This window comes from Ursus maritimus, unplaced genomic scaffold (assembly GCF_017311325.1).
Source record: "Ursus maritimus isolate PB19 unplaced genomic scaffold, ASM1731132v1 scaffold_5, whole genome shotgun sequence".
In the NCBI taxonomy this organism is placed as follows: domain Eukaryota; kingdom Metazoa; phylum Chordata; class Mammalia; order Carnivora; family Ursidae; genus Ursus; species Ursus maritimus.
Window position 1 is genome coordinate 69,922,393 of NW_024426663.1, and position 11,898 is coordinate 69,934,290.

At 35.4% G+C, this 11,898-nt stretch overlaps 1 pseudogene; it reads left to right on the top strand.

Moving 5' to 3' along the window:
- Positions 1-7,166: 7,166 nt before the first annotated feature.
- LOC103670549 lies at positions 7,167-7,406 on the top strand (annotated as a pseudogene).
- Positions 7,407-11,898: the final 4,492 nt, after the last annotated feature.

An 11,898-nucleotide genomic window follows, 5' to 3' on the forward strand; every position in this document is an offset into this window, starting at 1 on the left:
TATTATGCCAGAAATTAACAAAGATAAAAACAAACAAAAAAAAGCAAAACAAAACAAAACACCTACCTGATTAAAAAATTTGTAAATATCTGATACCTTGAGCTATTCTATTTGGGAATTAAGAGAAAAGTTCTGTATTATTATAAGTTGTTTTTCCTTCCTGCTGAATTATTATGGAACAATTCCAAAAACATAAAATAGTTAACTATAAGATGAGGACCCTATTTTTATTCTGAATTATATAATAGAGCAACAAAAGACAATGAACACTGTCAATGGATCTGCATAGTGCTCTTACATGTATTTCTCAACAGAAGCGGCTTGTTTATTTTACAAAGGAAGTGTTTTATTATAATCTATACTTATCATATCATCAGTAGTTAGCAAAGATTCACCACTAATATTATTTTACATTCTAAAAAGACCATAAGCTACTTTCGTAGACTACCTGAAATCTGTTATCTGGAATGACATTCATAGAGGATGTAACACTGAATTTTTTTTTTTTTTTAATACTATTTAGCCCCCAGAGAAGCACAGGGCCTACTTGAAATTCTAAGCAATTTAGTGATTATTTTAAAGTCTTCAAGTTAAAATTAGTAAACTCTCAAACAAAGAGTGTTTGCAGCTGTAAGATCAAATTTTATACTATATTTATGCAACACAAAAGCAGACTTCAGGAACAAAGGCATTGCCCGTCTTGAAGACATTCCTAGTTTTACATTAAAATCACAGAGGTTATGCTTTTCTCTGTGTTGTATTTTGAGTTTACTGTCAAAAAACCCTTAGTCTGTCTACCCAGATTCCTTGGTGACCTTTCCTTTCATTTCAACCGTTCATGTATAATACATTTTAATACTGGGGTCGCACAGAGAAATACAGCAACTAAACATGGGAGCACTGAATAAACATGCCTGAAGACAAACCAACGAATGGAACGCGAAAACCATTACAACTAAGCAGCAGTGCTGTCCTTTCTAATTACAACAGGTTGGAAGTGTAACATGGCCAAGAACCAGGTTTTCCTCCATTTCTAAAGCGGTGTGTGCCAGCCCCAAATCCATGAAGATCAACCCGTTTGGTCCAATCCCATGTGTTTTTCCTTTTTTTCTTGGCTTTTTGACCCTATTTTATTTATATTTCATAATTATTGGGTGCTCTGCTGCTATAAAAAACCTGAAGTCATTCTGTCTGGGTTGGCATACTGCTATTCATCTCTTCTACTCAGTATAATTTGTCCCTCTATCTTCCAAAAGGGTCTAGATATATTTTTCTAGATTAGCATTATCCAAAATGGTGCTACATAGCTGTCCTACGCAGATCAGTTTCTGAGATCCGAATCAGGAAAGCCTGCAATCCACACTTTCTTACTTAATTACCATGAACATCTTGCATGAAAGATTCTGAGAAAATCACGATTAAGAGGAAACAAAACTGTTATATAAATAAGTTATTCTCAAATTGATCTAATTACAGAACATTTTTTTCCCCCATAACACGCATGAAAATCTTAGGGAAAGACACAGTGATAGGAAATACTATCCTAGATTCTCATCTCTTAAGCAACTGCAATTCTTGACTATTGGCTTCTTATATGCAAACTATTCAAAAGGCATATCATTAGCAAGAAGGTAGTGTTCAAGGCCATAGCAATACTCCTAATTACAGACATAGAGAAGGCTGTGTTTTTAATTCCTTCATAAGCAGAGACCCCAGTGACTCAAGATGACAATAGCCAGAGCGCATCTTCCACCAAGATATACAGGTTAATGAAAGACTTCTAATTCTTTACTTATTTTCTATAGCCAACTTTCTGTCGTTGCTGTTGTCACTCACCTGAAGGTTTTCTATATAAAAATAAAAGAAATTACATAAAACAGAGTATAATGAAAGCTAACTAATCAACAGAATTGGACTATCTCAACTCAATGGCAGAGTCTGAGCAAATAAGATATGTAATAATAAGTAATATTTTTTTAAAATAATAAGCACATTTAAGGTAGGGAAATCCAGATCCACATAAACAACTACTTTATATCGTCCCCTTATAGACAGAGAGCTAGTTAAGAGATTGACAAGGGTAAAACTATGTATTGTCACTGGTTGGTATAAATATTTGTATAAATATACACACACACATACACAAATACATATTTATACATGTTTATATATATATATGTATATGCACAACAAATGGTAAGAAATGGATGGCATTGTTTATATCTTTAAAACAGAAACTGAAACAGAAATAAGAAAATAAATCCTTAGACGTCCTCAGATAATAGAACTGGGACACCCAGGTTGTGAAGGGTGTACACTTAATCAATTTAGGGAAGAGGCCAGTATAAGAAAAAATACAAACATAAGTATAAGACCAGCATAGGATAGACAAAGAGACCAATGAAATAGAATTGAGAGTCCGTAATGAAAATAAACCCATACAAAAACCCAAAAGAATTGAAAACACAGACATGAAAGAGACATTTGTATCTCAAAGTTTGTTTCCATTTCATTCAAAAGAGCTGAAAGGTTAAAAAAAAAAACAAAAAAACCCCCCTCAAATACCCCTCAACAGATGAATGGATAAACAAAATGTGTTCTACCTACACAATGGAATATTATTCAACCACAAAAAAGGAATGGCAGCTGATACACGCAACGCATGTTGCATTGAATGAAATGTTGCATGAAAACATACTAAGTGAAGTATGTTTGACACAAAAAGACAAATATTGGATAATTCCACCTATATGAAATATAAATAATAGGAAATAGAAATAATAGGAAAATTCATAGAGACAGAAAAGAGATTAGAGGTTGTCAGGAGCAAGGCTGAGGAGGCAGTGGGAAGTTATTGCTTAATGATATTTCATTATTCCCAACAAATATTCTGAATGGTTACAGAATTTGTTTGGATGACAAAAAACTTCTGGAAATAGACAGTGATAATGGTTGTACAACACTGAATATAATTCATGCCTTCGATTTGTACACTAAAAACCGGGTAAAATGGCTAATGTTATATTTTAACATTTTAAGACTAAATATAATTAACAAAGATTTGGATTTTCTAACCAAATTACATAGTTGCCCTTCAAGAATTTTTCCATTTCATGTAATATATTTTCAGAGAATAAACAAATATATACATTTTAAATATAAAATAAAAATAAATTTAAAAATAAAATTTAAATAAATAAAAAAAACAAAGAGGGAAGAAGGCCCATCACTTGCTCCTTGTTCTTCCTTCTAGGGAAATTACTGAATTGCACCTCACAGATGTGTTTACAGTATGAACAATATATAATCTTTAGAAAATCCCTCAAGAAACTAAGCACGGGAGTAAACATTTATTTAGAGTAAATAAAAAATTACAACTTCCAAAGCTGACAAATATCACACGAATCCACACACACACAAAATTTATACTAATGGACTGCTTGATACACCTCTATGCTTTTCCTATTTCTTTTCGTTCTTTATTCTTTGAAAGTCTCTTCATAGGATGATTTGCAAACCACTGCCTCCTGAAGGAAGAGAAAGTTGATTTAGGATTTCTTCTAGCATGACCTGTATTGGAAAGTCAGCCGTGTGGTGAGAGATTTCATTTTGCAGGAGCCTCGATGTCACTTGTGGGAATCTTTCTTATCCTCTAGCCATTGTAGTTTCCTTTTGCTCGTCATCAGCTGAACCCTCCTGTCGGGCAGGAGTAACTGCATGTTCTAGGGGCCATGTTCATTATCCCAAGGGACTTAATTTGTATCTCAGCCTTAGTACACCTTAGTACACGTGGGCTTCCTTGCCATACCTCAGTGGACACTTCAGTCTCTGAGAAGTCTCAGGGTCTCCCACGAGGAAAGAGATTTCATAAAACCACTGAATGCTGAAGTTCAAAGTGATCATAAAAAGCACCTAGTCCGGAATTGTTTAAACTTCAGTCACCTAAGATCTACCCTCAGTTTTTCCATTTCTATTTCCCACTTCTGCTGCTATTCGCTTACCATTTATTTTCCAATTTTTAACTTAGTCACGGACTTCAGTCTGACCTGACATAATTCTTTCCATAAAATTGCATGTTTGAATGGCAACAGATATTTTTTTTCCAATGGATGTTAAAACACATTTGTAGCTCAGAAAAGAGGAGGGAAAAAAAGAGTCTTTCTGGGTCCTGCTAAAATTGCCTCATGCCCTGGGCACCGAGCAGATGCTGAAACAAAATATCTCATCGGGACTGGAGAAGACTTGTATTGGGGGAGTTAATGATACAGGAATAAGAAATCCCTTAAGTGATGGAAACTATGTGAAATCTTGTTATTTTCCAAAGCCAGAGTAATTATCCTTTTTATTAAAGTGAAGTGGTGAAAAGAGCTATACTCGCAGTTGTTTTTTTTTTTTCTCTACAAGTGTTTTTTTCTTAACAAAAATAATGCTGTTCATTAGATTATAGCCATGTTTTGTGCACTCAGGAGTCATTTTAATCAAGGGGAAAAAAAGTAAAATTAAGTAATAAAGAAAGCCAGTAAAGGAGCCAGGACCAGGGTTAATGAGGGGCAGAAAACATATCTTGTCTGGTCACTTCCTCCATGAATCTATGAAAATTTTCCCTCTCATACCCTTCATCTCCACAGGTAAAAATAACCACTCTATACTTCACCTACTACCCTCCCTACATAGGCTTTTATTCATTGTTTCATACCTCTTCTCTACATTCTGTAAGCTCCTGGGAGCGCAGAAGAAGCCCTATTCCCACAGACATCCCTGGCCCCTGGTATCACACCAAGTACATGGGAGGTGTTTCATGTTGCTGAATAAATGGCCAAAAAGTACATATAAAAACAGACACCTAGAAATAAATCATGTTAATACTCATCATTAATAATACTTGATAAAATCGACAGCATTCCTAAAATTAGAGCACCTGTGATAAGAAATGAATGAACACAGATTTAAGAGGAAGACTGGAAATATTCCTGCAAACTTATGTAAGACAACTCATTGGCCTATATTACAATGAGACAAGTGTTGCTAGACTCAACACTATAAAAATACGGTTTTAGTGCTTTCTAGCCATCAGTCTGACAGATATTATTATTGTGTGCATTTATATGAGATTGGAAAAGGGGGAAGAAAAGATTTATCTGAAGCGAAGACAGTCAGAGAAGGGCAATGGGGAGATTACATTCAACAGGCTAGAAGTCCACTTGTGGGCAGAAGGATTGAAAAACCATCTGAGTATATGCAGAAGCAGAATGAAAGAACCCCAGTGCAATCAGCCTAAAGGTCTGTGGAAGGATACAAGCGAGAGAGGTGGCAGTTAAACTTGAGACCCTCAGGACATGATGAAAGAGAGTCCTCTTTGCTGAGCCTCGGGGCACGTTCCACCACAAGCTCTCCTTAAGGCCTCACCAGATCCGCTGTCAGCAGGAGCTGGACGGCTGATCTCAATGTCAGGGTATCAGGCAAGGATGTGAGGACCTGGAGAATGCATGGTCCACATTCAGATAGCAGCTGCTCCCCCACAACTACCAAAGCACTGCCACATAAAAACAGGGGGCCCATGCAGCCAGAACCTGTGATCTGCCAAGACTTTTATGTGAAATTTAACCATTATTCAGTCTTAGTGATGACCTATAATATTTAGGAAGATCACACAGACCAGACAAGACACATCTGCTATTTCAATTTGACCCTTCATCCTCCAGTTTGTAAACTGTGGCTTAACTACATCTCTACAGGGGCGCCTGGGTGGCTCAGTCGGTTAAGCATCTACCTTCGGCTCAGGTCATGATCTCAGGGTCCTGGGATCCAGCCCCGCCTTGGGCTCCCCGCATCAGGCTCCCTGCTCAGAAGGGAGTCTGCTTCTCCCTCTCCTTCTGCCCCTCCCCTGCTCATGCTCGTTCACTCTCTCTCTCATCCACTCTCACTCTCAAATAAATAAATAAAATCCTTAAAAAAAACAAGGCCATCTCAACAGAATTTAAATTTTTATACAGATAATTTTTACACCATCATGGCTCTAAAAAGTTTTCTTGGGATTAGAGTATTAATGTATTAAAACGTTCAGGAGAAGGATCACTTCTAAGTATTGTATTATTGTATTATTATTGAGATGGTAGATCTCAAAACTCTTGAATACAGGGAATACTGACTTTTACATTTTAATAATTGCATTATAATTTACATAATTATTTTTATAATTTACATTAAGATTCTATTATTTACATTCTGTCTCTGCCTTCCTCTTTCTCTTCCAAAAAGTTAATTATGCACCTTAATTCACAGCAAATTATTACCATTAGTCCCTTTTCTCAATTCAGTTATTTGGTATATTTCATCTATTCTCCATTCCTATTCCATACCTCCCTAAACTAGTAAACTATTCCAATGTATTTGATGTGCCTGCCCCTTTTCTATGTGGTCTCATAAAGTGAACAGTTTTTGTTCTTATCTTTTTAACTTACAAAAACAATGCTACCGAGCTAGTTATTTTTACTTTCCCACAAGGCATGTTGTAGGAAACACGACTTTTTTTTTTTTTTTTTTTAAGATTTCCTTTATTTATTTGAGATAGAGCGAGTGAGAGAGAGCGCATGAGCAGGGGTGGGGGGAAGCAGGCTCCCCACTGAACAGAGAGCCCGATGTGGGACTTGATCCCAGGACCCTGGGATCACGACCTGAGCCAAAGGCAGATGCTAACTGACTGAGCCCCCAGGCGCCCCAAGGCATGCTGTTTTCAGCATGTGTGTTTAGTCCACTGTCTAATATAACTGTGTAGTACTCCACAGCATACACCCACCACACACACCTGTCCATCCTAAAGCTATGAATGCCCGGAGAGTCCGCAGCTTGCTGACACCATAAGCGACACTGTGCTCGTCAACCTGTGTGTGCTCCCTTGTAGACTTTGGGGTCTATGTCCAGGACTGGGACTGCTGGTCCACTGAGCATGTAAGTATTTAATTTTACTAAGAACTGCTTCAGAACTTGCAAGGAGTCCTGCAGCAATCTATAGTCCCACAAGAGAATGTCAGGATTCCCGGAGTTCACATGCTGCCAAACATGTGGCATTATCCAAGCCCATAATATATCCAAAATGATATCTCCTTATATAATTTTCATTTTTCTATTCCAGTAGAGAAGCACTGGGTGACCCTGTTCCTGGCAAAATGGAGCTTGAGGCCATGAGCAGATACGCCAGCCCAGTGAACCTGGCTGCCTTCCCCCAACTGACCATGGCGCTACTGGCCACTGGCATGTTCTTCACCACCTTGAGAGGTGGTTGAGAGGTCACCTCAACCAAGTACACTCAGGGTATCTACAAAGAGCTCCTCATCTCCTTGGTGGCCTCACTCTTCACGGGCTTTGGAGTCCTCTTCTTGCTGCTCTGGGTCAGCATCTACATATGACCTCCCAAAGGTCCCAACCAGGTGACTTCATTGAATCCCTGCTTTTGTAAGTTAATTTACTATTGCTGGAAGTGTCCCAGCTGCTGTTCACAATAAAGGCGGCTGTGCTAAAATTTTGTTTTTCATTTTTCTATTTACCAAAGAACATGAACCTCTTCTTATAAGATTACTGATTTTTTAGTCTTTTTCTGTAAGTTCTTGGTTCAACTGTTGGCAATCTTATGTCAAGGTATTTATCTTTTTCTTACTGATTTAGAGTAATCTCTCCTCTAGTAATAAACATATATAAGCCTGTATACACACACACACACACACCTGTATACAGATCACTCGGGGATCTTGATAAAATACATATTCTGACCCACTAGGTCTGGGGTGAGTCCCAAGAGTCTGTGTTTTCCATAAAGTACCAGATCGCACCACTACGATGACAATGATGATGCCTGTCCAAGACTCACACTTTAAGTGGCAACGGTTAACACGATATTTAACTACTTGTTAACCTTTATTCTTCCATTTATATTCTTGAATAAATTTTTCATGGTTCTCCAAAGTATCCAACTGGGGGTCTGAATGAAATTAATCAAAGTAACTAATATTAAAAATTAGATGTTTTAAAAAGTATATTATCACTGATTAAAGGCCAGCAATGTCTCTCCACTCATCCAGATCATTTTCTACCTTATTACCTTCAGAATTTTTCCGTATATTTCTTGTGTAGTTGTGGTTAAGCTAAGTCCTAAATACATTTTAGGTTTTGTGAATTTTCTACAAAGTATCTTATTTATAGTTGGTTATAACTGGTTAGGGAGGGATGCTACTGATTTTATTATGTTTATATTTTACCTGACAACTTTGTGCAAAACTTATTAGTCCAAATACTTTACTGAACATGATTTATTGTGATCATTGTTGTTTTCAGGTACAAAACCACTAAATCTTCCCCAAATCACAATTTTATTTTTTCTCTTTCAATTCTTTTTTTTTAAGATTTTATTTATTTACTAGAGACAGAGACAGCCAGCGAGAGAGGGAAGCAGGGGGAGTGGGAGAGGAAGAAGCAGGCTCATAGCGGAGGAGCCTGACGTGAGGCTCGATCCCATAATGCCGGGATCACGCCCTGAGCCGAAGGCAGACGCTTAACCGCTGTGCCACCCAGGCGCCCCTCTCTTTCAATTCTTAACACTTATTTTTTCTCAGAGCACTGATCAAGACACCAAATGCTATGTCAGAGTAGCTGTGCTAGTGAATTTCTTAATCTTGACCCATCTTTTAAAAAGAGCACCTAAATGTTTTCAGTAAGGATACTGTTTGTTGTAGATTTTTAGCAATCATTGCACTTAATGGAAAAATATTTAATGTTTTTAAATATATTTATTAGGAATGTCTGTTTTTACAGGAATATACATATACATATATAATATAAAAACAAGTTCATATTAATGTCAGTTCCCACATATTCCTAATTTGTTAAGAGTTGTTATTAAAACATTACTAAAGCATTTTTTCTGCATCTAAAGATATCAAGTAATTTTTTCCTAGAAATCATTAATACATAAATGGAGTTATATAAAATATATTGATAAATTTCTGATGTTGAATCATTCTGTAACTTATATAACTATTACTTGATAATCATGTATTATAAAATACATTTTTATTTTATTTAGCCCTTGCATTATTTCAGATTTTTCTTACACAATAATAACAAGAGCCAATACTTTTCTTTTCCTCTTTATTGGGATTAAGATTGCACTAGTCTCCTTAAATGAGTTTGGAAGATCTGATTTTTCTCTTTTCTTCAACAGTTTATGTGGACAGTTTAATTAGTATTAAAAATTTGACAGAATTCCTATGAAAACAGCTAGAACTTAGATATTTATGGGCACAGGTTTTGAACCCCATCTTTATTTGTTTATCACTCTATTCATGGTTTATTTCCTCCTGTGTTAAGTTCAGCAATTTGTAGTTTTATAGGAATTATTTCACGTCATTTCAAAATTATGTCATTCTTTTATTAATCTTTTCTATGAAATAGCTTTTAGCTTAGTAATCTTCTCTAGCGTTCTTTATAATTTCCTTTTAATACAAATTATTTAAGAATACGTCATTTGATTTCTAAACATATTAAATTTTTAATATAGCTTTGGGTTACTAAGTATTTTTTTTAATTTTTTTAAAAGATTTTATTAATTTGTCAGAAAGAGAGAGGGAGCACAAGCAGGGGGAATCGCAGGCATAGGAAGCAGCAGGCTCCATGCTGAGCAAGGAGCCCGAAGTGGGACTCGATCCCAGGACCCTGGGATCATGACCTGAGCCAAAAGCAGGCACTTAACCAACTGAGTCACCCAGGTGCCCCTGGGTTATTAAGTCTTAATTGGAGAATTTATCTTGCATAATATTGATGCCATGTATAACTCAGGCTTTTTAATGACATAATCCATAGTCTGTTTTGTCAGTGTTCTAGTTTATTGAGTATAGATACCTTTACTAGTAGTGCAAGGTATATTCATTCTTTTGCTTTTATCTCAGATACCTCTGATTATTATTTTTTACTTTGTCAGACCCTGGAAGGTATGTGTTAAAATGGCTGACTTATCAACTATTTTCAGCAGTGTGTTGTTTCACACAGTTTTTTAAACTCTGGATTTACATGCATGCATATTCATACATATCCACTGCTATATCATCTTTTTTAAATGATAAATTATTAACCATCATTCCTCAGAGAAATTAAATCATTGCTTTGCATACAATAAACCTTTAGTAATCTTTTTAATTGAATTAGGTTAGAATTGAATTAGATAAGTAACTGGTTTTTAAGAGTGGGCAAACAGGGAATAGGGAAGTCAGAGGCCTAGAAATGAATCAGAATTATCAGTACATCCTTCTGCTCTTGAAATTTTACTGAGATTGAATGTCCCCAAGAGTTTCAAAAGCCAATTTATTCTGAGCTGTAACCTAAGATATTACTGAGTTTATGAAACTGGGACTAGAAACTAGATCTTCTAATTTAGTTTGAAAAGGAAAGGAAAAGAAAGAGAGAAAGTCAGAGGCATATAAACGCTCGAGACACCAAGGAATGAGGAAAATCAGAAATGCAGCCAGCAAGACAAAAAGAGAGAGTGAAAGAGATAAAAAGAGAGACAGAGACATAAAGACAAAGAGAGAACTGCCACATTCTCTGAACAATTACTGTGTTGCAGGCACTGGGATATGTTCTTTAAAAATACTATTTTGTTGAAATGCACAAACATACACCACAGAATCATTTTTAACAAACAAGAAGACAAGAAGACCATTTCTAAGAGACAACACAGATCAGACTTTTTCTAACACAGTTGAAATATTTATCATTTGTCTTCATAGTCAATTTAATTCAGAATTAAGGAGATGACTTTTCATAATCGATGGGCAAGATCTATCTTTATCATATTTTAGCAAATATTTTACTACAATTTCAGCAGAAATAATAAGGCCAAAACTTATGCCATTGGCTAGCACACTTTTCTGATATTTCCACTCTAATATTCTCCAAACCCCATTATAAAACTACATCTAAATATATATATTTGAAAGAAATGCACTTAGGAACAGAATTCATATCTGTTAATAACAGAAATAATCAATAATTTCTAATATTATTCAATTTGAAAATCATATAATCACAGCTGCCTAAAATACCAACAATGTTAAAAAATCATTTTACTATGTATGTATAGTGTCTACCATGTTACATTTTTTACACTTTGGTTTTCAGTTTCTTAATAAGGAATCCATGGAAATTTAGGTTTTCCAGTGGCATGTTTTTACTTGATCTTCTCAATTTCTTATTAAAATCAGCTTGAATAGGTTTAATACTACTTCCACTGGGATAGTTGTAAATAATAATTAGATTCTAATGAATAATGTTAGGGGTCTACAAAAACTCTAAAATTATTTGCAAATGCAATATGTGTGTGTAAATGCCTAAGAGTAAGGGATTATTTAAGGGTAAGATCTACTTTGATGAATGACGTATCAGACCACTGATTTTTGTTAATATATTTAAAACTTTAAAGAAGCTAAGTTAGAACTAATTAAAAATCATTTAGCTATTAACACTTACCAACTGATTATTTGTTATAAATTCATCTGTGAGTGATTTGCAGGAAGACAAAGGTCAGGGAAGTTGTTCAACACTCAATAACCATGGTTGAATGAAAATGTTTATTACTAAAACTTTATTCTCTGAACAGGAATTCCATCAGAACTATGCAAATAAATATTTATGTCATGGACTTGATTTAGGACTTGTTAATATGCCCTGAGTTCAATTTATCTAAGGTATAATAAAAAATTCATATTAAAAGATAAACATAAAACATATGCATTGGTTCATAAAAGACTGTCTAATAGTTTGTAAATGAGCCATCTATTTTAAGACTGTCATCTGGAGATAAGAAATTAATAAGCCTCTTGAGGATGGTAAATTGTTCTAGCCACTTAAGAA